Source organism: Lolium perenne, chromosome 7 (genome assembly GCF_019359855.2).
Source record: "Lolium perenne isolate Kyuss_39 chromosome 7, Kyuss_2.0, whole genome shotgun sequence".
Taxonomy (NCBI): domain Eukaryota; kingdom Viridiplantae; phylum Streptophyta; class Magnoliopsida; order Poales; family Poaceae; genus Lolium; species Lolium perenne.
The window spans coordinates 248,146,087-248,173,962 of NC_067250.2; the positions used below are offsets into that span (position 1 = coordinate 248,146,087).

The window sequence follows — 27,876 nt, forward strand, 5'->3', positions numbered from 1 at the left end:
ATTTTCGGTTTTCACTAGTGGTGTTGTGGCTATTGTCTCCTCTCTCTTATAGCAGCCGACGATTCACCGACGAGGAAGAGATGCCGCCACTTGCATCCAAGCGCCATAAGGCCTCACCTTCCTTGCAACCCTCGGAGGTTTCTTCCGACTCCGGGAGCGACTCTGACCTCCACTTGCATGACCACTCCGACCCCGAGGAGGATGACAGCTTCTTCTCCGCAAGGAGCATCGCCGGTGACGACGAAGACGAACAAGATTCCGACGAGGAGGAGGATGAAAGCCAGGATGAGGAGGAAGATGATGATGGTGAGATGGGGGAGCTCAAGCAGGAGTATCAAGTCCTCCAGGCCGATCAACAGTATGTAATCTCCGCCTTCCACCCGTCCTCTACATGCCTCACTTCGGATGGCTAATTTACTTCAGAATATTTCTTCCATCTACAGAAGCATTCTTCAGACTTTGAAGCAGCACCGAGACGACGACATCGTGAGAGGCCAGGCAAAATCAAAAGGTCTTCTTATATCTCCTTAACTGGCCAACATAACATGTACTCATCATGATCCTGTGCAATTGATATCCTTTATATCCACTGTGTTTAAGCTTTCAAACTGTTAACCTTTGCGTCCAATTTCTGCTCAACTGAAGTCTCTATGGGACAAGACCTGGAGATGAAGTTCTTGCTGCAAAAGGCGTTTTCCACTTCGAACAAGCTTCCCAAGGTGTGGCTTTGTTTGGTCGATGCACCAAGCATCATTGTCTTAATTGCTGTCACTGTTCAAAAATGCAGGATCATTCAGATGTCTGTATTTGTTGCAATTGTGTTCTTGCAGGATCCCACCAAGTCAAGATTCTGCGGTCACGGTCAGGAGATAGAGGAAGCATATGTTGAGCTGCTGGATTCATCGAAACAGACCCTCGGTTCCATGCTGGAGCTGCAGGAGGTTTGGCTACCTGCTCTTTGTTTCTTCGTCAAGGTGTAGTAGTCCATACTATGATTTCCTAGGCTTTCTTACTTTGTGCAACATGTATGTTTTCGAAAACTTCCTGTAGGCTTTACTGGAGAGGAACCAGTCTGCAAAGGGTCCAAACGGTACTACTACTGTCCAAGTCTTTATCATTCTGAAAGATGCCTTTAAACATTGTTAATCCCGATCAACTTAATGACAGATAAGGTACCTTGAATGTAGAAAATGACGAGTAGCTGAAAGTGCAGAAAGTGCAGAAAGTGCAGACAAGGTAACCATTTGCAATAATAGAAACTGTCAGAAGGTACTGTGGGATATATTCTTCAATATGCTGCAGTGTCTTGCATAGCAGCAGATCATTTGTTAGTCAGCACTATGCAATTATGCACTTGTATGCTTACCACATCATTGAATTTGTTGTGCTTTAATATTGATCATCTAAACTCTTCCCTAGTTTTTTAATATAGTAATTTCTTAAATGTCTTTGAGCTGGCAAATTGTTTGTTTGGCTGTCAGTATTTTTTTCGAGAAAACGCAATGGACCTTTGCGTTTCATTTCATTGAAAAGGTAGAATTTGATTTACAATCCTCCTAAGAGGTGGGTTACAACCAGAGGGAAATTAACTTAATGCACATCCCAGGTGGGTGGCAAGACTAGTCTGAGCCCTTTCGCGCCAGCTCTTGCCCAAAGTCGGGCTTCATCCTTGATCATGGAGACCAGGGAGTGGACAGAGGGCTGGTTACCCTGGAATATGCAGTCATTTCGATGTTTCCAAATCATCCAAGGGGTGAGTAGCGCGGCAGAGGCGAGTCCTTTGTGAAGCAGTTTGGGAGTCTGCTGTTTGGCCTGCAACCACCGGTCCATGAGGGTGTCCTCACCATTAGGTGCTCTTGCTGTCATCCTGAGCCAAGCAAGCACTTCATGCCAGACAATCTTAGTGAAAGGGCATTCGAGCATCAGGTGGCGCATTGTTTCAGGTGCCTGGTCGCAGAGAGGGCATTGTGTGTGATGTTGCAGGCCGTGTCTTGCGAGGCGTTCCGTGGTCCAGCACCTGTCCAAATTTGCTAGCCAGTGGAAGAATTTGACACATGGTGGCGCCCATGTTTTCCAGATTAGTTTCCAGGAGTGGCAAGTGACCGATCCATGGAAGGTTGCCAGGTACTCAGAATGGGCAGAGTAGCTGCCATCATTAGTCCACTTCCAAAGCAATTGGTCTGGCTCGTCGATGAGGGCGGTATTCTAGATAGCAAGCCAGAGCTGCAGGTATTGCCCAATCTCAGTGATGCCAAGGACGCCCTGAATGTCCCTGGCCCAGCTGTTGCCGGTTAGGCCTGCCTTGACGGTCGTGTCCTTGCGTCGCTGCTTGGGGATGCAGTTGTACAGTTGCAGTGCCAACTATACCTGGCCATGGGCAGCCCGGCCGGGCCCGAAATTCCCGGGCCAAGCCCGACCCGACCATGCCTCCGAGCTGGGTCTGATTTTTGGCCTGATGGTCAGGATGGGCCGGGCCTGTGTCTTGATTTTGTGCGATTTAGTGAAGCGGCCCGGCCTGAGGCCCGAGGCCTGATGGGCTTTCTATGTGATGGGCCGGGCCTGGGCCTATTTTTTCGGCCCGACGGTCGGGCCGGGCCTAGGTTGAGATTTTCCGCGTCGGGCTTTGGTCGGCCCGGCCCGAGAAATGCTCAGGTGTAGTGCCAACTGGCAGACCGCGCAACCGTGGATCCATCGATCCTCCCAGTAGAGGGCTTTGCTGCCGTTCCCAACCTTCATGGAAGTCAAGGCAAATAACCGGGCATGCTCGTCGGAAGAGAATTGCAGGTCCCGTATGTTAGGTTGATCTCTCCGCGTGGTGCCCAACGGCCCATCGGATTCCCTTGACTGCGCCCTGATCGGGGGCGCCCAACCTCTATCTGGTTGGTGGGCCCCTGTCGCCGCGCTATATAGAGAGGTGCGGGCCAGACGCACGAGTCACGAGGTTCCCCGTGCGTGCCAAACACCCCACCGACAAAACCCTTCCGATCAAGGGCTAGCGCGTGCCGACGGGAAGCTCCACCGCCGCCGCATCTCGCTCAGCCACAGCCGTCGCCACCATGTCGACACCGTCAGGTTCATCCTCACAAGGAGAAGGTACACCGTCTCTCCCTCTCGATCCCTCTCTCTAACTCGTAGTACACAGACAGTAATAGCTTCTACCCGCATACGATCCTACCCTAGTTGATCCATAGTTTTAACATTGGTATCAGAGCATGGTTAGTGTGTAGATCTTGTGTTTTCGGGTAGAGAAGATGAACAGCAAACCCTAGATCAACCCCACCGAAACCCTAACCCTAATTTTGAAAAGGGGAAAGGGAAAAGAAAAAGTCTTACCGGCCAAGGCCTCGGCTCGCCGACAAAGTAGCGCCGCCCCAACCCCACCGGCTGTTGCTGTTCGTGGCGGAGCAAAAGGCACCTCCGCCTGAGCCGCTTGACGGCGACGCGTTCACCGTTGGGTGTTCGCGCACGCCGGCAAGAGGGCTAGGGAGGGTGCCATCACCGTTCTCCATCGGCCCACCGGGTGCTGAGCAAGGGGGCAGTGGATGGAGAAGAAGAAAGAAAGGAGAGGGAAGGCGAAAGCTCGTCGGTAGGGGTTGAAACGCTGCTGCCGGAGGGTGGCGCACGCGGTTTTCTCTCAACCGCCAAAGAAGCGCGGGGCGTAGAGAGACGCGGGCGGGGGCGAAATGCAGCCGCACGAGGAGCTGGCGCGCAGAGTGGTCGTGGGCCGCGTTGATAGGCCGCTAGCGGGCCGTGGGTCGTGAGCCAGTAGGCCCCAAAGCCACGCACAGAGCGGCGCGCAAAGAAAATTGCTCGCGTGGGTTGTGGGCCACGGTTAATTTAATTTCCATATGCATTTTAGGCAGTTTTGGGCTGTTCTTTTTTGCCAAATTTTGTCTAGATTTTTTCTAAATAAATAGGACCAATGAAATATTTGTTCAAGAATTAAAAAGTGAGAGTTTATGCCTCTAAAAAGTTCAAAGTTTAAAGTATGAATTCAAAGTTTCCGCTGCAAATAGTTAAAGATGCATTTTTTATTTGAAAAATGCAAAAGTGATGATTAAAATTTAAAAGTTGAATAAAAGTGATTGTTGAAACAATTATGATTTCGTCATTATATGACCAACGTTATTAATGGCATGAGCATCTTTTTGTTGCCATGATATGTGCATTTATCTCTATTTCCACCCAACGGTGATATAGTTTTATTTGCATTAAGAGTTGCATGTCTTAATTCGGAGCAACGCTGGATTATAATATGCAATTGTATTGTTCTCATCGTATGTGATTTTCAGGAGGGTACTACTTGATGAGCTGCATCAAGGACGTTCCCACCCTAAGAGGGACAACTACACTGCGTGGAGGAAGAAGGTGGATTTTGCCTTCGTACGTGCCGAGGTGGGTGCTTGAAACACCGCAACCCACAAAGCCTGCTGATCCTATGAGAGATGACAAGGATACTGATGATGCGTGGCAGAAAAAAAGAGACCATGCTCCTGTGGAGATGGCCTGCACTTTAGACAACCAAAAGTGGCTGATAGCCAATAAGAAATGCATGGCATTTATAAACAACACAATTGAGAACGCCATCGTGGGCTCAATTGAGAGTGCTTCCATTGGGGGGTACTTGGAAAAGATAAAGAGCCAGTTCACTGGTTCTTCAAAGACCATGCTTCCGATATGTTTGGAGCTTCTCCACAAAATAGCTCCCCCTGCGAGAGTTAACACATATCCATATGTGGATTTTCTATCGTCTTTATCTCCCGCAAAATCTGCATCTGAATAGTCTCTTATTTCTAGGGAATCAGATCTTTTCCAATGTTCTATTCCTGGATTTTCTTGATATCTACCGAGTACCTCGGTGATAAAAGCTAAGTCAGGGCGATTGCACACTTGTCCATATTGTAGGCTTCCAATGGCCGAAGCATATGGAACCGCTTTCATTTTATTGAGCTCGTATTGGTTCCTGGGACATTGAAATTTCCCAAAACTGTCGCCCTTGACTATAGGGGCAGGTGGGGCATTGCTCTTATGCATATTATACTTATTTAGAATCTTTTCTAAATCAGCCTTTTGCGATAGTCCTAATGCTCCATTTTTCCTATCTCGGTGAATTTCTATGCCTAAAACATATGATGCTTCAGGATCTTTCATATCAAAATTTGAGGACAAGAACTTCTTTATTTCTTGCAGTAGACTAACATCACTGCTGGCAAGCAGAATATCATCGACATACAAGATTAGGAAAATGTATTTCCCACTCTTAAACTTTACATAAATGCAGTTGTCCTCAAAATTTTCTTTAAATCCAAATCTCTTAATTGTCTCATTAAACTTTAGATACCACTTTCTGGAGGCTTGATTTAATTCATAAATGGACTTCTTTAGGCGGCATCCCATATCTTCCTTGCTCTCCATGATAAAACCCTTGGGTTGTTTCATGTAGACATTTTCTTCTAAATCCCCGTTTAGAAATGCCGTCTTTACATCCATCTGATGCAACTCTAAATCAAAATGTGCAACTAATTCCATTATGATTCTGAAGGAATCCTTACATGAGACTGGAGAAAATGTCTCATTGTAATCTATCCCTTCTCTTTGTGTAAATCTTTTTGCCACAAGTCGTGCTTTGTACTTTTCTACATTCTCATTGGAGTCATATTTTATTTTGTAGACCCACTTGCAGCCCATTGTTTTGGCTCCTTTAGGAATATTTTCTATGTCCCAAACATTGTTAGCACTCATCGATCTCATTTCGAATTCCATGCCCTCCACCCACTCTGATGAATCTGACTTCTCATGGCTTCTTCATATGAAGTGGGATCATCTTCCATATAAATTGTTTCTGTGTTGTAAACTTTGTAATCAGTCAAAATGGCTAATTTTCTAGCTCTTGTAGACCTTCTAAGGGCCTCATTCTTTGGAGCATTCTATTCCTCAACTTCTGGCTCAACTTCTGGAGGTGGCTGTTGTTGCTCCCTTTCATGCTCAATAAATGTTTCATTCGGCTCCTGACGGACAGGTTCCAAATTTTCACTCATCGTTGTCATGGGTGGAGTCACAAGAGGCACTTGCACCACAATCGTTGGGATTATCGGTGCAGATGCACATGGTAGCGCAAAAAATGGCTCCTGAGTCATCATATTAGGTGCATGCACCCTCTTCTCCTCAAGATCAATTTTTTGAGCTACCATGCTCCCCCTCATCATGTCGTCTTCTAAGAAGACAACATGTCTCGTTTCCACAAAGAAACGATAACCTTTTGACTTTTCAGGATAGCCAATAAAATGGCAGCTGACTGTTTTGGTATCTAACTTTGCGATGTTTGGATTGAAAACTTTGGCCTCAGCAGGGCTCCCCCCACACTTTCAGGTGGTTTAGAGAAGGCACTCTCCCTGTCTATAGCCCATACGGTGTTTTGGGCACCGTTTTGCTTGGTACTCTGTTTAGAATGTGAATAGCGGTTTTAACGCATCAATCCACAATCCCAATGGTAGGGTGGAATAGCTCATCATATTGCGCACCATGTCCATAAGGGTACGTTTACGCCTTTGAGCTATCCCATTCTGCTGAAGTTCGCCGGCGTAGAATACCGGGCAACTATTTCAGTCTCCTGTAAGAACCTTGCAAAAGGTCCAGGGACTTGGCCATATGGAGTATGTCGACCGTAGTACTCCCCTCCACGATCAAATATCACTATCTTTATTCTTTTATCATGCTGATTTTCAACTTCAGCTTTGAATATTTTAAATTTATCCAACGCTTCTGTTCTTTCTTATATTGGATAAATTAACCATATCGGGAGTAATTAACCGTGAATGTTATGAACGAATCATAGCCATCCACACTGCGCAGGAAATGGTCCACATATATCGGTGTGAATTATTTCTAGTGTTGTTGTGCTTTGAGTTGCACCATTTTTAATTTGTTTTACAGATTTTCCTTTAATGCAATCTATGCATTTTTCTATGTCTAAGAATTCTAATGGAGGAAGAATATCATTTTTAACAAGTTTTTCTATTCCCCCCTCGAAATATGACCTAAGCGACAATGCCATAATTTCGATTTATTCATCTGTTCTTTTTCTTTTCTTTTGTTCTTTTTCCGACGCTGATACTTGCTCATTCACTTTACACACAGATAATACTTTTTCACGCAAGGATAGTAAATACAGCTCATCGTGGAGTAAAGCAACCCCCACGTAAGTATTATTACAGCATATGGCACACTTGCAGTGTCCAAAATAACACTGATAACTGTCTTTATCCAAACGTGATACATGATACGTCTCCGACGTATCGATAATTTCTTATGTTCCATGCCACATTATTGATGATATCTACATGTTTTATGCATACTTTATGTCATATTTATGCATTTTCCGGCACTAACCTATTAACAAGATGCCGAAGAGCCAGTTGTTGTTTTCTGCTGTTTTTGGTTTCAGAAATCCTACAAAGGAAATATTCTCGGAATTGGACGAAATCAACGCCCAGGGGCCTATTTTTCCACGAAGCTTCCAGAACCGGAGGACTTACGAAGTGGGGCCACGAGGCGCCGCCACAACAGGGCGGCGCGGCCCAGGCCTTGGCCGCGCGGCCCTGGCGTGTGGGGCCCTCGTGTGGCCCCCTGACCTGCCCTTCCGCCTACATATAGTCTTCGTCGCGAAACCCCCAGTACCGAGAGCCACGATACGGAAAACCTTACTGAGACGCCGCCGCCGCCAATCCCATCTCGGGGGATTCAGGAGATCGCCTCCGGCACCCTGCCGGAGAGGGGAATCATCTCTCGGAGGAATCTTCACCGCCATGATCGCCTCCGGAGTGATGAGTGAGTAGTTCACCCCTGGACTATGGGTCCATAGCAGTAGCTAGATGGTCGTCTTCTCCTTATGTGCTTCATTGTCGGATCTTGTGAGCTGCCTAACATGATCAAGATCATCTATCTGTAATGCTATATGTTGTGTTTGTCGGGATCCGATGGATAGAGAATATTATGTTATGTTGATTATCAATCTATTACCTATGTGTTGTTTATGATCTTGCATGCTCTCCGTTATTAGTAGAGGCTCTGGCCAAGTTTTTGCTCTTAACTCCAAGAGGGAGTATTTATGCTCGATAGTGGGTTCATGCCTCCATTAAATCTGGGACAGTGACAGAAAGTTCTAAGGTTGTGGATGTGTTGTTGCCACTAGGGATAAAACATTGATGCTATGTCCGAGGATGTAGTTATTGATTACATTACGCACCATACTTAATGCAATTGTCTGTTGTTTGCAACTTAATACTGGAAGGGGTTCGGATGATAACCTGAAGGTGGACTTTTTAGGCATAGATGCATGCTGGATAGCGGTCTATGTACTTTGTCGTAATGCCCAATTAAATCTCACTATACTCATCATATCATGTATGTGCATGGTCATGCCCTCTCTATTTGTCAATTGCCCGACTGTAATTTGTTCACCCAACATGCTATTTATCTTATGGGAGAGACACCTCTAGTGAACTGTGTACCCCGGTCCTATTATTTTACATTGAATACAATCTGTTGCAATACTTGTTTTACTGTTCTTCGCAAACAATCATCATCCACACTATACATCTAATCCTTTGTTACAGCAAGCCGGTGAGATTGACAACCTCACTGTTTCGTTGGGGCAAAGTACTTTGGTTGTGTTGTGCAGGTTCCACGTTGGCGCCGGAATCCCTGGTGTTGCGCCGCACTACATCCCGCCACCATCAACCTTCGACGTGCTTCTTGGGTCCTACTGGTTCGATAAACCTTGGTTTCTTACTGAGGGAAAACTTGCTGCTGTGCGCATCATACCTTCCTCTTGGGGTTCCCAACGAACGTGTGTATTACACGCCATCAAGCATATTTTCTGGCGCCGTTGCCGGGGAGATCAAGACACACTGCAAGGGGAGTCTCCACAATCCAATCTCTTTACTTTGTTTTTTGTCTTGCTTTATTTTATTTACTTTCTTGTTTGCTGCATTATATCAAAACACACAAAATTAGTTGCTAGTTTTACTTTATTTACTGTCTTGTTCTCTATATCAAAAACACAAAAAAATTAGTTACTTGCATTTATTTTATCTAGTTTGCTTTATTTACTACTGCTAAAATGGGTACTCCTGAAAATACTAAGTTGTGTGACTTCACAACCACAAATAATAATGATTTCTTATGCACACCTATTGCTCCACCTGCTACTACAGCAGAATTCTTTGAAATTAAACCTGCTTTACTGAATCTTGTTATGCGAGAGCAATTTTCTGGTGTTAGTTCTGATGATGCTGCTGCCCATCTCAATAATTTTGTTGAACTATGTGAAATGCAAAAATATAAGGATGTAGATGGTGACATTATAAAATTAAAATTGTTTCCTTTCTCTTTAAGAGGAAGAGCTAAAGATTGGTTGCTATCTCTGCCTAGAAATAGTATTGATTCATGGACTAAATGCAAGGATGCTTTTATTGGTAGATATTATCCCCCTGCTAAAATTATATCTTTGAGGAGTAGCATAATGAATTTTAAACAATTGGATAATGAGCATGTTGCACAAGCTTGGGAAAGAATGAAATCTTTGGTTAAAAATTGCCCTACCCATGGACTGACTACTTGGATGATCATCCAAACCTTTTATGCAGGACTGAACTTTTCTTCGCGGAACCTATTGGATTCAGCTGCTGGAGGTACCTTTATGTCCATCACTCTTGGTGAAGCAACAAAGGTTCTTGATAATATGATGATTAATTACTCTGAATGGCACACGGAAAGAGCTCCACAAGGTAAGAAGGTAAATTCTGTTGAAGAAACCTCTTCCTTGAGTGATAAGATTGATGCTATTATGTCTATGCTTGTGAATGATAGGACTAATGCTGATCCTAATAATGTTCCGTTAGCTTCATTGGTTGCTCAAGAAGAACATGTTGATGTAAACTTTATTAAAAATAATAATTTCAACAACAATGCTTATCGGAACAATTCTAGTAATAACTATAGGCCATATCCTTCTGCTAATGGTAATAGTTATGGTAATTCTTATGGGAATTCTTACAACAATAATAGGAACACACCCCCTGGACTTGAAGCTATGCTTAAAGAATTTATTAGTACACAAACTACTTTTAACAAATCTGTTGAGGAAAAGCTTGATAAAATTGATATTCTTGCTTCTAAGGTTGATAGACTTGCCTCTGATGTTGATCTTTTAAAATCGAAAGTTATGCCTAATAAGGATATTGAAAATAAAATTGTTACTACAACAAATGCCATCCAAGTTCGAATTAATGAAAATATTAGATTGATGACTGAATTGCATGCTAGGTGGGAAAGAGAAGAAAATGAAAAACTAGCTAAAGAGAATAATGTAGCTAAAGTTTGGACTATTACCACCACTAGCAATGCTAATGCTCCACATGTTGCTGCACCTCCTACTAATAATGGTAAAAGGATTGGTGTCGGCAATGTTTCCACTTCTAATGCAAAGCCTGCAAAACTACCGGAAACTGCTAAAACTGCTGAAACTGCCTGTGATAAAACTGCTGAAATTTTTTCCAACATTGGGGATGATGATTCCATTGCTGTAGATCATAATGGTTTAGACTTTGATGATTGCCACATCTCTGAAGTCATAAAGTTTTTACAAAAGCTTGCTAAAAGTCCCAATGCTAGTGCTATAAATTTAGCCTTTACAAAACATATTACGAATGCTCTCATAAAAGCTAGAGAAGAGAAACTAGAACGTGAAGCTTCTATTCCTAGAAAGCTAGAGGATGGTTGGGAGCCCATCATTAAGATGAAGGTCAATGACTTTGATTGTAATGCTTTATGTGATCTTGGTGCAAGTATTTCCGTTATGCCTGAGAAAATCTATAACATGCTTGACTTGCCACCATTGAAAAATTGCTATTTGGATGTTAATCTTGCTGATCATTCTACAAAGAAACCTTTGGGGAGAGTTGATAATGTTCATATTATGGTTAACAATAACTTTGTACCCGTTGATTTTGTTGTCTTGGATATTGAATGCAATGCATCTTGTCCCATTATATTGGGAAGACCTTTTCTTCGAACTGTTGGAGCTATCATTGATATGAAGGAAGGTAATATTAAATATCAATTTCCTCTCAAGAAAGGTATGAAACACTTCCCTAGAAAGAGAATGAAGTTACCTTATGATTCTATTATTAGAACAAATTATGATGTTGATGCTTCATCTCTCGACAATACTTGATATACACTTTCTGCGCCTAGCTGAAAGGCGTTAAAGAAAAGCGCTTATGGGAGACAACCCATGTTTTTACTACAGTACTTTTATTTTATATTTGAGTCTTGGAAGTTGTTTACTACTGTAGCAACCTCTCCTTATCTTAGTTTTGTGCATTGTTGTGTCAAGTAAAGTCGTTGATAGTAAGGTTCATACTAGATTTGGATTACTGCACAAAAATAGATTTCTTTGCTGTCACGAATCTGGGCCTAATTCTCTGTATGTAACTCAGAAAATTATGCCAATTTACGTGAGTGATCCTCCGATATGTACGCAACTTTCATTCAATTTGGGAATTTTCATCTGAGCAAGTCTGGTGCCACTTTAAAATTCGTCTTTACGAACTGTTCTGTTTTGACAGATTCTGCCTTTTATTTCGCATTGCCTCTTTTGCTATGTTGGATGAATTTCTTTGTTCCATTAATGTCCAGTAGCTTTGTGCAATGTCCAGAAGTGTTAAGAATGATTATGTCACCTCTGAACATGTAAATTTTTATTGTGCACTAACCCTCTAATGAGTTGTTTCGAGTTTGGTGTGGAGGAAGTTTTCAAGGATCAAGAGAGGAAGATGATACAATATGATCAAGGAGAGTGAAAGCTCTAAGCTTGGGGATGCCCCGGTGGTTCACCCCTGCATATTTTAAGAAGACTCAAGCGTCTAAGCTTGGGGATGCCCAAGGCATCCCCTTCTTCATCGACAACATTATCAGGTTCCTCCCCTGAAACTATATTTTTATTCCATCACATCTTATGTGCTTTGCTTGGAGCGTTGGTTTGTTTTTTGTTTTTGTTTTTGTTTGAATAAAATGGATCCTAGCATTCATTGTGTGGGAGAGAGACACGCTCCGCTGTTGCATATGGACAAATATGTCCTTAGGCTTTACTCATAGTATTCATGGCGAAGGATGAATCTTCTTCGTTAAATTGTTATATGGTTGGAATCGGGAAACGCTACATGTAGTAATTCTAAAATGTCTTGAATAATTTGATACTTGGCAATTGTTGTGCTCATGTTTAAGCTCTTGCATCATATACTTTGCACCTATTAATGAAGAAATACATAGAGCTTGCTAAAATTTGGTTTGCATAATTGGTCTCTCTAAAGTCTAGATAATTTCTAGTATTGAGTTTTGAACAACAAGGAAGACGGTGTAGAGTCTTATAATATTTACAATATGTCTTTTATGTAAGTTTTGCTGCACCGGTTCATCCTTGTGTTTGTTTCAAATAACTTTGCTAGCCTAAACCTTGTATCGAGAGGGAATACTTCTCATGCATCCAAAATCCTTGAGCCAACCACTATGCCATTTGTGTCCACCATACCTACCTACTACATGGTATTTCTCCGCCATTCCAAAGTAAATTGCTTGAGTGTTACCTTTAAAATTTCTATTCTTTACCTTTGCAATATATAGCTCATGGGACAAATAGCTTAAAAACTATTGTGGTATTGAATATGTACTTATGCACTTTATCTCTTATTAAGTTGTTTGTTGTGCGATAACCATGTTCCTGGGGACGCCATCAACTACTCTTTGTTGAATATCATGTGAGTTGCTATGCATGTCCGTCTTGTCTGAAGTAAGGGAGATTTACCACTCATTTAATGGTTAGAGCATGCATAATGTTAGAGAAGAACATTGGGCCGCTAACTAAAGCCATGAATCATGGTGGAAGTTTCAGTTTTGGACATACATCCTCAATCTCATATGAGAACATTAATTGTTGCTACATGCTTATGCATTAAAGAGGAGTCCATTATCTGTTGTCTATGTTGTCCCGGTATGGATGTCTAAGTTGAGAATAATCAAAAGCGAGAAATCCAAATGCGAGCTTTCTCCTTAGACCTTTGTACAGGCGGCATAGAGGTACCCCTTTGTGACACTTGGTTAAAACATGTGTATTGCGATGATAATCCCGGTAATCCAAGCTAATTAGGACAAGGTGCGGGCACTATTAGTACACTATGCATGAGGCTTGCAACTTGTAAGATATAATTTACATAACACATATGCTTTATTACTACCGTTGATAAAATTGTTTCTTGTTTTCAAAACCAAAGCTCTAGCACAAATATAGCAATCAATGCTTCCCTCTGCGAAGGGCCTTTCTTTTACTTTTATGTTGAGTCAGTTCACGTATCTCTTTCCACCTCAAGAAGCAAACACTTGTGTGAACTGTGCATTGATTCCTACATACTTGCATATTGCACTTGTTATATTACTTTACATTGACAATATCCATGAGATATACATGTTATAAGTTGAAAGCAACCGCTGAAACTCAATCTTCCTTTGTGTTGCTTCAATACCTTTACTTTGATTTATTGCTTTATGAGTTAACTCTTATGCAAGACTTATTGATGCTTGTCTTGAAAGTACTATTCATGAAAAGTCTTTGCTTTGTGAATCATTTGTTTACTCATGTCATTACCATTGTTTTGATCGCTGCATTCATTACATATGCTTACAATAGTATGATCAAGGTTATGATGGCATGTCACTCCAGAAATTATCTTTGTTATCGTTTACCTGCTAGGGACGAGCGGGAACTAAGCTTGGGGATGCTGATACGTCTCCGACGTATCGATAATTTCTTATATTTCATGCCACATTATTGATGATATCTACATGTTTTATGCATACTTTATGTCATATTTATGCATTTTCCGGCACTAACCTATTAACAAGATGCCGAAGAGCCAGTTGCTGTTTTCTGCTGTTTTTGGTTTCAGAAATCCTACAAAGGAAATATTCTCGGAATTGGACGAAATCAACGCCCAGGGGCCTATTTTTCCACGAAGCTTCCAGAAGACCGGAGGACTTACGAAGTGCGGCCACGAGGCGCAGCCATAACAGGGCGGCGCGGCCCAGGCCTTGGCCGCGCGGCCCTGGCGTGTGGGGCCCTCGTGTGGCCCCCTGACTTGCCCTTCCGCCTACATATAGTCTTCGTCGCGAAACCCCCAGTACCGAGAGCCACGATACGGAAAACCTTACTGAGACGCCGCCGCCGCCAATCCCATCTCGGGGGATTCAGGAGATCGCCTCCGGCACCCTGCCGGAGAGGGGAATCATCTCCCGGAGGACTCTTCACCGCCATGATCGCCTCCGGAGTGATGAGTGAGTAATTCACCCCTGGACTATGGGTCCATAGCAGTAGCTAGATGGTCGTCTTCTCCTTATGTGCTTCATTGTCGGATCTTGTGAGCTGCCTAACATGATCAAGATCATCTATCTGTAATGCTATATGTTGTGTATGTCGGGATCCGATGGATAGAGAATATTATGTTATGTTGATTATCAATCTATTACCTATGTGTTGTTTATGATCTTGCATGCTTTCCGTTATTAGTAGAGGCTCTGGCCAAGTTTTTGCTCTTAACTCCAAGAGGGAGTATTTATGCTCGATAGTGTGGGTTCATGCCTCCATTAAATCTGGGACAGTGACAGAAAGTTCTAAGGTTGTGGATGTGCTGTTGCCACTAGGGATAAAACATTGATGCTATGTCCGACGATGTAGTTATTGATTACATTATGCACCATACTTAATGCAATTGTCTGTTGTTTGCAACTTAATACTGGAAGGGGTTCGGATGATAACCTGAAGGTGGACTTTTTAGGCATAGATGCATGCTGGATAGCGGTCTATGTACTTTGTCGTAATGCCCAATTAAATCTCACTATACTCATCATATCATGTATGTGCATGGTCATGCCCTCTCTATTTGTCAATTGCCCGACTGTAATTTGTTCACCCAACATGCTATTTATCTTATGGGAGAGACACCTCTAGTGAACTGTGGACCCCGGTCCTATTCTTTTACATTGAATTACAATCTGCTGCAATACTTGTTTTACTGTTCTTCGCAAACAATCATCATCCACACTATACATCTAATCCTTTGTTACAGCAAGCCGGTGAGATTGGCAACCTCACTGTTTCATTGGGGCAAAGTACTTTGGTTGTGTTGTGCAGGTTCCACGTTGGCGCCGGAATCCCTGGTGTTGCGCCGCACTACATCCCGCCGCCATCAACCTTCGACGTTCTTCTTGGCTCCTACTGGTACGATAAACCTTGGTTTCTTACCGAGGGAAAACTTGCTGCTGTGCGCATCATACCTTCCTCTTGGGGTTCCCAACGAACGTGTGTATTACACGCCATCAATACACTAATCAAATTTCTATGTAAAGAAGGAACAAATAAAACATCTTTAAGCAGAATGGTTAAGCCATCAGGTAACTCCAAAAGGATGTCGCCAACAGCTTCAACTTCTGCTTGAACTCCATTCGCGACTTCAATGCATCTTTCGCTTCTTTGCGTAGTCCGCGCCGAATGGAATCCCTGTAAAGAGTTTGCAACATGAACAGTTGCACCTGAGTCAATCCACCAAGTATATTTCGAAAACTGTGTATACATCGATTAATTTACAAAGGAAACTAAATTGTTACATTTCTTTGTCATTAGTTCCTTTAGCCTTTGGCCTTTTCCATATGGCTTGGAAGGAGAGCCTGTGCTCGGGGAGCACTCCTTCTATCATTCATAAAATATGCTTATCTCTCCTTGGTCGTAAAGCTTCGCTTTGCTTTCCCCATTGTTGCTTTGTGTGAAGTTACTTTTCTTGTTGTCCTTCACATGATTTAGAAAACCTCCATTCTGTGCTTTGAGCCTATCCTCCTCTTGCACACACATAGCTATAGTCTTTTCTATGTCCCACTTGTCCCACTTTTCAAGAGACATGTTGTAATTGACAACAAAATTGTCAAACTGTGTTGGCAATGAAGCCATGACCAAGTGAACAAGAAATGCAGGCTCATCATCCATGGGCTTCAGCTTTGTAGCCAGGTTGCTCATCCTAAGGATGTGCTCCCTGATGCCATGTGCACCTCAAGTGTACTTCTCTGTTACCAGCTGCTTCAGCAACTGGGTTGCATATGTCTTTAAAGAACCAATGAACTGGCGCTTTATCTTTTCCAAGTACTCCCTAACGGAAGCACACTCTGCAATTGAGCCAACGATAGCGTTCTCAAGTGTGTTCTTTATAAAGGCCATGCATTTCTTATTGGCTGTCAGCCACTTTTGGTTCTCTAAAGTGTAGGCCATCTCCACAGGAGCATGGTCTCTTTTCTTTTTCTGCCATGCATCATCAGTATCCTTGTCATCTCTGACAGGATCAGTAGGCTTTGTGGCTGCGGTGTTTCAAGAACCCAGTCCACCTCAGCACATGCGAAGGCGAAATCCACCTTCTTTCTCCACTCAGTGTAGTTGTCCCCTCTTAGGTTGGGAACGTCCTTGATGCAGCTCATCAAGTAGTACCTCCTGAAAACCACAGATGAGTGAGAACAGTACAATTGCATATTATAATCTAACGTTGGTCCGAATTAAGACATGCAACTGTTAATGCAAATAAAACTATATCACCGTTGGGCGGAAATAGAGATACATGCACATATCATTGCAATAAAAACATGATCATGCCATTAATAACGTTGGTTATAAAACGATAGAATCGTAATTGTTTTAACAATCACTTTTATTCATGTCTTAAATTTTAATCATCACTTTTACATTTTTCAAATTTAAAAAGCATATTTAACTATTTGCAGCGGAAACTTTGAATTCAAACTTTAAACTTCGAACTTTTTAGTAGCATAAACTCTCACTTTTTAGAGCCAGTTCACTAAAGATGTACTGCGACAACTAGCCCAAAGTATTTTATGCTCACAACAACAAGTCGAGTAATGCTACGAAACCGATTGAGGTAAAGTATTATGTTGTGAAACACAAGGTTCAGGATCAAACTATAAGTCTCGATCATATAAGGACAAAAGATATGCTTGCGGATCCGCTAACGAAAGGCTTACCACCCAGTGTGTTCAAGGAACACGTAGCCGGCATGGGTTTAAGGGAAAGTCTTACCTATCTTGGATCATAAGAGGCCCAAAAGTAAAAGAATTTGTTTCAAAATAGAGAAGTGTATTGTGTGTGTCTGATTCTATAGACAATAGAGTTGTGACGATAAAACATGCCCTATATACTGATCCAAAATGAAACGAATAAAGTAAAAGGATAAAGTTAAAAGTAAAGTTGAGATTAAGGGGGAGAATGTTAGGTTGATCTCTCCGCGTGGTGCCCAACGGCCCACCGGATCCCCTTGACTGCGCCCTGATCGGGGGCGCCCAACCTCTATCTGGTTGGTGGGCCCCTCGCCGCGCTATATAGAGAGGTGGGGGCCGGACGCACGAGTCACGAGGTTCCCCATGCATGCCAAACACCCCACCGACAAACCCCTTCCGATCGAGGGCTAGCGCGTGCCGACGGGAAGCTCCACTGCCGCCGCATCTCGCTCAGGCCTACCATGTAGACACCATCAGGTTCATCCTCACAAGGAGAAGGAACACCGTCTCTCCCTCTCTCTAGCTTGCAGTACACACACAGTAATAGCTTCTACCCTCATAAGATCCTACCCTAGTTAATCCATAGTTTTAACACAGTCCACTCCAGGCCCTGCTGCTGTCCGTCCTAGCGTACCAGAGCCACCTTAGCCGTAGTGCCAAGCCTGCACGCTCAAGATCTTGGACACCAAGGCCTCCAAGGGAGACAGGCGGCAGACGCGGTTCCAGTTCACATGGCAATGCCCTCCATTGGCTTCTGCACGTCCAGCCCAAAGGAAGCATCTCTACTGCTTGAGAGATTTTTTTGGTGGTGCGTAGACCAATAGATGGTGCAGGGGGATGGCGCCAAGGACATACTTGACAAAGGCTAGGAGGCCTGCTTTGTTCATGAGTTTGGCCTTCCAATCTGGTAGCTGCCCAGCAATGCGATCGACAACAGGCTGTAGTTTTTTTTTCGAGAATACACCCTGGAAAGGTGTATCAATCATATAGAAGAGTGCCAAGATGGCAAAGTTTGCACTACCACATGGGGGGCAGCTCCCCAAACACACGCCTACTCTCCGTGCTGCCACGGTACAACGGTCGGATCTAGAAAAACAAAGAAAGTGCCACGGAAAAGCTTGGCTAGGCGCCACCGCTCGAACTCCTCCCGCACTTTGTCCCTGATGGTGCCATGCGAAGCCACCGCTCCGTTGAAGACCACGTCGTTCTTATGCCTCCAAATGCACCAAAAGACAAGTATGATGGCAGTCCACATGTCCCGTCTGTGAGCTGTCGGACAAGCCCGGGATGTCCACCACTCCAGCAGATTGGTGTCTGGGTCCGGGAGCCACTCCTCCTTGCCCCAACACCTAAGAGCCCATGCCCATGTCTCCCGCGCCACCACGCAACCCAGCAGCAAGTGCTGCAAGGTCTCCGTCTCCTGATCGCAAAGCGGGCAGGCCGACGGACATGGCAAGCCACGACATCGAAGCCTATCCGCCGTCCAACAACGGTTCTTTGAGGCCAGCCATGCGAAGAACTTGCAACTGTATGTCGCCCTAGACCGCCAGATCTCCTTTGAGATGGGGGCCCTCACCTAGCCCGCAAAGATGCTCTGTATGCCGACTTGGCGGAGTAAATGCCATCAGTCGACCGCCTCCACAGTAGCACGTCCTCCCGCTCCGGGACCAGCTGGACGTTCGCCAACCTCTGCCACAACATGAAGAACTCTGGGAGGGCTGCCTCATCCATGTCAGGCCCACAGTCCTACAGCCATTGGCCGGCCAGGCCCTCTCTCACCGAGCAAGCGGTGACCCTCCTACGCGAGACCATCTTGGCCACATTTGGTGCAATCTCCGCCACTCTCCAACCGTCTAGCCACCGATCGGACCAGAACCGAGCCCGCTCGCCATTGCCCAGAACATAACAGGTGGCCGCATCGAAGATAGCGGTGTAGAGGCTGGGGAGCTGAATGTTAAACTCCGCCCAGGCCTTAGAGGGGTCCACCTTCTGTAGCCAGGCCCACCGGCAGCGGAGAGCAAGATTAAGCAAGTGGAGGTTCGGAATACCTAGACCGCCGAGGTCCTTCAGGGAGGTCACCTTGTCCCAAGCGACCAAGCAGTGACCGCCTTTGACCTCCTGCCGCCCTTTCCAAAGGAAGGCCTGGCATATCTTGCGCATCGCCTCAACAACCTTCGGCGGGATGTCGAGCGACATCATGGTATGCACTGGGATCGCCAAAACCGTGCTCTCGACAAGAATGGTCCTACCCCCACGGTTGAGGAGTTTGGCGCACCACGGTGGCAGCCTGTTGGCTGCGCTATCCATGATCGGCTGCAGCTGGGCTGCCGTCACCTTTCTAAGCCCAAGAGGGAGGCCCAGGTACTTGAACGGGAAGGAGGCAACCTCGCAACCAAGGATAGAACTATCCAGAGCCACCTGCTCCTGCGAGCACCGAATGGGGTGGAGCGAGCACTTGGCCAGATTGGTGCGCAGCCCCGACGCCACCCCAAAGTCCTCCACAATCTACGTGCAGGTGCTCAGGTCTACCTCGGTGGGTCTGATGAAGGTAACCACATCATCGGCATACATCGACGTGCGATGCCGGAAGCCACTAGCCGAAAGCTCGGTGAGCAGGCCCACGTTCGCTGCCCTCTCAAACATGAGGTGGAGAACATCCATCACCGTGTCGAAGAGCAAAGGGGAGAGAGGGTCACCCTGTCGCAGACCAAGGCGGTTGTAGATGAGCTCCCCAGAAGCGCTATTCAACAGCACGCGGGTCGAGGCAGAGCTGAGCAGCCCCCCGACCATCGAGATCCACTTCCGGCCGAAGCCCAACTTGGCCAAAACCTCGAGGAGGAAGGTCCAATCCACGGTGTCGAAGGCTTTCGTGATATCCAACCTGAGGAGGATGGCATCCCGCTTGAGCGCGTGGAGCTTCCGAGCCGTATAGTGCACCAGCTGAAAGTTGTCATGGAGATAGCGTCCACGGATGAAGGCACTCTCATGTGGGCCAACCAGGCCAGGCATCCTCGGCGCCAGGCGAGAGGAGAGGACCTTGGCCATGAGTTTCGCCACGCTATGAATCAAGCTGATGGGGCGGAAATCCTTGACCTCCACGGCGTCGGCCCGCTTGGGGAGCAGGCTGTAGTTGCGCAGCTGATGGCCTTCTGATTGTGAGAGGAATACCCAGGTATTTGATAGGCAGGTCCACAATCGGGCATCCAAGTTGTGCAGTGACAGGGGCAGCAATCTCGTTGTCGCGGCGTAGCAAAGTGGCCGAGCTTTTTGCATAATTGACCTGGAGGCCTGATGCGTAGCTGAACACCCGGAGGGGATGTCGCTAGGTGATGGATGGCAGAAGATCATCACGTCATCGGCGTACAGGGAGATGGCTGGGATCGTCCTCGAGTGGTGTAGCTGCTGCAGGACCCCAAGGTGGGTGGCGCGTCTGATCAACCGTCCGAGGATGTCGACAGCGAGCACAAATAACTGCGGAGACAGGGGGTCGCCTTGGCGCAATCCTCGCCGATGCCAGATGGGAGGGCCCTGGTTCGCCGTTGATGAGTACCCGAGTGCTAGCTGAAGAGATGGCGATCCATTCCAGGAACCTCTGGCTGAATCCATATTGTCGGAGAACCTCAAATAGGAAGGGCCAGGAAATGGAATCAAAAGCCTTTGCCAGGTCTAGTTTCAGCAAAACCCTCGGATTGCCCAGTTGGTGTAGCAGCCTCGCCGATTGTTTGACCAAGACGAAATTGTCGTGGACTATTTTTTTTTGGTTTCATCTTTAGAAGACCTCTCTTTTCTGGATTGCCAATTTGCTTTTTCGATAAAGGATGCTTTATTACTTCAAGAAGCAATTACATCCAGCCTCTGCATAACCAGGATGCACACAGCCGTTTGTTGTCTCAAAAGTCCAGAGTTACAAAAATAAAAGGGCGAAATACATATCGGAACGATGAATCATATAACGCCTAAGATGTGGGAGGAGCTACTATCCGTAGACTATGTTGCCACCCATGTAGGGAAAAAGTATCCCTCGCCGTATCCTCCAACCGTGTACAGACCTCCGTAAATAGGTCTCGGTTCTCCACACGCTGAAGAGGTAACCACGAACGGAGAATACCCGTGCATCTGTAGATGACCTGCAACAAAGAGCAATTTTTGTCATTAAAGATCTTGTCATTTCTACATAGCCAGAGCGCCCAGATAACTGCTAGCGCCCCCATCCTAAGAAGCATTTTAAACCTTGAGTTAATACCATGAAGCCAATTGCCAAAGACATTAGCGACACTAGTCGGCGGATACAAGGTAGACGCTACTTGGATGACTGACCATATAGATCTCGCAAACTGGCACTGGAAGAATAAATGTTTGATGGTTTCATCATGATGACAAAAGACACATCGTGTACTTCCGTGACAATTCCGCTTAACAAGATTGTCTTTGGTGAGGATAACCCCGCGACGAAGATACCATCCAAAAAAATTAATTTTTAATGGTATCTTCATCTTCCAAATTTTTTTATTATTATCAACTGGTAAATCGAAAGGTGATCGCATTGTATAAAGATTTTACGAGAAAAGTACCATCTACATGGAGGTTCCATCGAAATTCATCTGCTCTGGCGATAACTGAATATCTCCAAGCCGCTGAATTAGATTGTTCCATGCCACAAGCCTTTGTCCTAGTAAAACCCGTCTCAACGTCACATTCGGGGTGAAGTAGCCATTACGATTGCAATGGTATCACCTTGGCGACGCGCAATTCTATACAAAGCGGGATACTGTTCACTTAGGGGAGCATTGTCGAGCCAAGCATCTTCCCGTAACCGTATCGTGCTCCATTCTTAATGGAGAAAGTCCCATGTCGAAAAAGACATTTTTTGTCGCCATAAGACCAGCCCGTAAGTGTGAATCCCTGTGTTTCCAAACCACCTGAGATAATGTCTTCGAGCCGATGTACTTTCTCAGAAGTATAGTTTGCCAAATCCCATCCTCCGTAAGTAGCTTAAAAAGCCATTTACCCAGGAGAGCTGAATTCTTGACCTCCAGGTCATGAACTCCAAGCCCTCCTTGATCTTTGGGACTACAAACTATACTCCATTTAACCAGTCGATATTTCTTTTTCTCGTTGTCCCCTTGCCAAAAGAATCTGGATCGATAATAATCGAGTTTATGCAGAATTCCTTTTGGTAGGATAAAGAATGATAGCATATACAGTACCATATTAGTTAGTACTGAATTAATGAGTACCAATCTTCCACCCAGGGACAACAATTTACCTTTCCAACTACTGAGGCGTTTTTGTAATCTTTCTTCCACTAATTTCCATTCCGCAATTGTCAGTCTCCGATAGTGAATCGGAATACCCAAATAGCGAATCGGAAATTGGCCTTGCCCACAACCAAATAACTCGTATACGAGCTACATCGTCTTGGGCATCACCGAAGCAGAACAATTCACTTTTATGGAAGTTAATTTTCAATCCTGATAATTGCTCAAAAGCTGCTAAAATTAATTTCAGATTTCGAGCTTTTTCAAGATCATGATCCATAAAAAGAATTGTGTCATCAGCGTATTGAAGGATAGATAAGACACCATCAACCAGATGTGGAATCACACCTTCAATCTGACCATCAGACTTGGCTCTCTCTATGAGTACCGCCAACATATCCGCTACGATGTTAAATAACATCGAAGATAGCGGATCTCCTTGGCATAACCCTTTTCGTGTTTGGAAGTAGTGTCCGGTGTCATCATTAACCCGGATTGCAACACTACCTCCATACACGAAATCATGAATTAGAGCTCGCCACTCAGGCGAAAAGCCTTTCATCCTGAGTGTCTGTTGAAGGAAAGACCATTTAACTTTATCATACGCCTTCTCAAAATCAAGCTTTAAAATAACCCCATTTAATTTCTTAGAATGCATCTCATGTACCGTCTCATGCAAAACCGCTACTCCATCAAGGATATTACGTCCTTGCATAAAGGCTGTCTGCGATGGTAAAACAACATGATCCGCAACCGTATTAAGTCTAATGGTGGCCACTTTCGTGAAAATCTTGAAAATTACATTTAATAGGCAAATGGGTCTATATTGTTGGATCCTTTCTGCCTCATTAATTTTCGGTAACAAGATAACTTCACCAAAATTTAGACGAAATAATTCTAGTTGTCCAATGTGTAAATCACTGAACAAATCTAGAAGGTCCGATTTAATAGTATCCCAGAAGGTTTGATAAAACTCTGCTGGAAACCCATCTGGACCCGGTGCTTTGTTGCATTCCATTTGGAAAACTGCCTTCTTAACCTCTTCCTCAGTATAAGGTGCGGTTAGCAAGCCGTTTTCTTCCAAAGAAACTTGGGGTATATCATCCGTTAAGTCCTCGTTAAGAGAGAAAGTACTTTCCTCCGGAGGACCAAACAGACCCTTATAATAATTAGTAATGTAAGACTTGAGTTGCTCATGGCCTTCAATCAACCCTTCATCTTGAATAAGAGAGTGAATACGTTTTTTCCAGTGTCTCCCATTTGCTAAGCCATGGAAATACCGCGTATTCGAGTCTCCTTCCAAGATGAATTGAGCTTTGGATCGTAGATACCATTTGAGCTCCTCTTCGCGAAGAAGACCCGCCATCTGTTCATTGGATTGATTTTTAAGCTCAATCTCATGTGTAGACAGGGGTCTAATCTCCGCAACAGCCTCAAGCTCATCAATCACATTTGATAAGCGAGACTTTTCTTTTTTAAGAATACCAGCCGTATGGGCAGCCCAACCAGAGAGATGTTTGCGCATAGAACGCATTTTATTATTCCATCTCAAAATGGGCGTACTTCCCCCGACCGGTCTATCCCAAACCCTTTTAACCATATCATGAAATCCCTCTCGATATAACCAGCCAAGTTCAAATTTGAACGGCCGTTTACAAACGGGTGTGGGATTCCCGGTGGTTAAAAGGATGGGAGCGTGGTCAGACAGTTTTTCAATACGTTCTAGTGCGCGGACTGACACCAGAGGGTATTTATTTTCCCATTCGGTATCCATCAACACGCGATCTAGTTTCTCGTAGGTGGGCTCCGGCAAGTTGTTAGCCCAAGTAAACTGTCGACCAGTCATAAACACCTCTCTTAAATCAAGGCTATCAATGACAGCGTTGAACAAGAAAGGCCAATGACCATCAAAGCGGCCTTTACTTTTCTCATGAGGAAACCTCAACAAATTAAAATCACCTCCGATTAAAATCGGGTAAGGATTATCTTTTGTAAGGTTTACCAACTCACGTAAAAAGTCAGCCTTAAACACTTCCTGGGCGGCACCATACACAGCGACCAGACTCCACATGAAACCATCTGCTTTGTTCTGAATGTCGAGCTTAATGTGGTACTCTCCATCAGAACTAGCCAAAACGGTCATGGTGTCTATGCGGACGCCAAGTAAAATGCCCCCTGACCTACCACGGGGCGGGCGAGAAAACCACTGAAAGTTAATCCCGCCTGACAAACGGTCGAGAAAACTTTGAGAGAAATTTCGCCTACCCGTCTCCGATATAGCAACAAAATCTAAATCATAATCTCTACAACCATCAGCAATGTGGGAATGCTTAGCCAAGTCACGAAGACCTCTGCTATTCCGGAACATGCCATTCATCGAGAAACTATTTTAGATTTAGAGTTCTTGCCATACCTACGAGATTTCTTTCCAGCCGATGATCGAGAACCACGTTCGGATGCTTGTAAATCAGAATTAAGCTCCGCGTGTTCTAAATCAACTTCTGAAATGTTGCCAATTATAGCCGAGAGAATTTGACCATCTAGGATGTCATCATCATCATCATCGTCTATAATTGCCGTTTCAGGCCCAGTAGAGACATTCGGAACAACCGTTAAACGGTCAAGCTCCGTTTGTCTCAACACATTAGCCGAAACAGAAATCTCATCAGACCGAGAACCCAAGGAAACCCCTAGGCTACTCAAATTAGAAGAAATACGAGTATCTGAAAAAGAAACAAAAGACTTAGACGGTTGTTTAATACCTGCCGTGTCGAGGTTCATCTCCGCCTTGCGTCGCATGGCTCTCTGCATGACGTCCTCATCCGTCGCCCCCGCCCCATCCTCCGAAAGAGCAAACCTCCCACTCCTCCTCACCGTCGGCTGAACGACTGGAGGAGGGACCGTGGGTGAAGGCTGCTGCAAGGAGGCTGGCGAAGAAGTGGGCGAGCGCGGCGGAGAACCAGCTGGTGAAGTAGGAGCCGCCGATACAGGGGTAGCGGGTGAAGAAGCCCCCTGTATCTCTCCCGCCTTGGCCGGCGGCGTGGAGGTAGACGGCGGAGCAGACGGTGGCGACGAGGAAGCCGGCGGAGCCACAGACTCGGAAGACCTAACCGCCATAGTAGGCGTGGTCCTCGGAGTCCGCTGCTCAAGGTCCCGCATCTCCTCCACCACTGCGACACTCGGATAAATGTTGGTGAAGTTGACAACCTACATTGGGGCAAACATCCAGGAAGAAAAGAAAAAATGGTTCCACCATATTAGCAAATACTTAGGTTAGCACACACAAAATAAAGTCACAAGGATACACAAAAAACATAATGCATTGTGCGGGCATTTTCTGTTTAAAAAGGTGGAAATGGTAAGCATAACTTCTTATTGCAGATTGCACTTGTATGTATTTTGCCTGGGCTATTTTTTACTTGACTTCCTACACAGATGCAAAGTAAACCAGGGGTGGATATCATGATTTTTGTACAGCCTAACACTGTTCAGAAATACTGAGATAGATAAATGGCAGAGGAAAACACAGTCACAACTGGCGCTGCTGCACTGAAAGGAAAGTTGCACTCATTTAATCAGGTTGGCTGAAGTTTTATTTAACTGCTTCTAGTACTTCGTAATTGTGGAACAGCCCCATATCTGATAGGCTAAAACCTTTGATTCCTGCCTGTTGTACGAGAACAGAACATAAGTGACCAAGTTGCTGTTTATATGAGAGACCCAAGCAGCATGGTTAACAGGATGTACTTGCGGAAATCTGATGTTTGGTGTATTTGGAGAGGTATTTTAGCTGCATCTATTATAAAGGGCCATGAGTCCTGTTTCTACTTCTAATTATAATGATTATTTTGTGAGCCTTTTCAATTATTTGCAGAGTGCAGCAGAGCCTGCTGTTACAGTGGAGGTATGAGTAAGTATTAGTAATTCTTCATTCTTTAATTGGAATTATTCCAAGCTTGACTGTCTCTCATTTGTTCTATTCAAGTTTTGTGTTATGTCGTCTAGTATATAGTTCATTTTTTCATCGAGGCAAAAGTTCATGTAAGTTTGATTATCTATTTCCACACTTAAGAGAACAGAGCGTCGCTCTGGTGGCTTGAGGTGCGGGAGCGCACGCAGCCCACCCCGGTCCGAATCCTGGATTCGACAGGGTGCTCACAGAGTTTTTCTTCTATAAAAAAAAAGTCAACGGGTGCTAGTGCCTGGGTTGGTCTCATTTTTTTCTTTTTCCACATTGAAGTTAGACTAGTTTTGGTTATACTTGTGCTGATGTACTAAATAGACAATGCGTGTAGTGCACTTGTTGGTCTCATATGTTCACCCCTTGTTGTAACCATGGATTTCATTTTCATTGAGATTTCAACGTAATACACTGAATTTCAGTGATTTCGGTGGACACCGAAATAATTACCATTCGGCCAAAATATTTCATTCATTTCAGTAATACACATGGACCTAAAAAATATTCAAAATATTTTTCAAATTTTTGAATATTTTAATTAATTTTGATAGAAAATTTCACTCTTTTGACCGAAATGAAAACCGAAATCAGTGAAATTCACTGAATTTCAGTGATTTCAGTAGGGGCTGAAATTTTTCCGAAACTGAAATTTGAAACCATGGTTGTAACCCAGGGGAAGACTGTGGAGGGTGATCCTCAACTTATTGATGATTCCGAATTTTATCATATACTTCTCAAGGATTTTCTCGAGTCATGTGATGGAGCATCTGGTTAGTTCATATCCCAACTATTGCGCATCTGCACTTGTTGATTGTGCCCTGAATGTATCGATGAACCATGCTGCTGCATGCTAACAATGCTTGCAGAGTCTGCATTTTATGCTCTAAGAAAGAAGCAGCACAAGAAGAGAAAACTCATCGACCGCCGTGCTTCGAAGAGCAGAAAGATAAGGTAGGCTACATAGTTTGGGTGTAGCTGCTGTTTTGTCCCTGCATTTGGTATCAACTATTGTTATGTGGTTCTTTTCAGGTATAATGTCCACGAGAAGCTTGCCAACTTGATGGCCCCGGTTCCAATAACCGTTCCCCGGCCCGATGGCTTCGAAATTGTTCAAGAATCTGTTTGGAATGGGCAACCAGAACCAGAAGGCAACCGCATCATGATTTAAGAGGCGATGATTCAAAGTTTGGACATCAGGAGAAGGTTCAGTTGGCTGGCTTTTTCCTGCAGTTTTGAATTGTAAAATGTAATGGCCGTACTCGTAGACATAGCGAAGCAAAAAAAAAAAAAAAATTGAATCGCTTGGCCTGAAAAGTGCATTTCTGTTGCTGTGCAAGCTAATTCTCGTCTGAAGGTATTATGTAAAACTGAAAGTAATCCTGTACAAGTTTTGGTATCATAGTATGTTTCTTTTTTGTCCCGGAGTATTTTTTTTTCTCGAGACAGTAATGACTATGATTTTCTTTTTGAGTTGTCCATCAATTGCCAGAGACG

At 44.5% G+C, this 27,876-nt stretch overlaps 1 non-coding gene across 1 annotated transcript; it reads left to right on the top strand.

The window, feature by feature from the left end:
- LOC127313228 (protein BFR2) lies at positions 1-27,545 on the top strand. Its single transcript, XR_011749380.1, has 12 exons — positions 1-358; positions 444-511; positions 646-719; positions 831-941; positions 1,051-1,090; positions 1,173-1,236; positions 25,899-26,000; positions 26,106-26,202; positions 26,296-26,325; positions 27,056-27,152; positions 27,249-27,333; positions 27,412-27,545. It is a non-coding gene; the product is annotated as a protein BFR2 (transcript).
- The last annotated feature ends 331 nt before the right edge of the window (positions 27,546-27,876 follow it).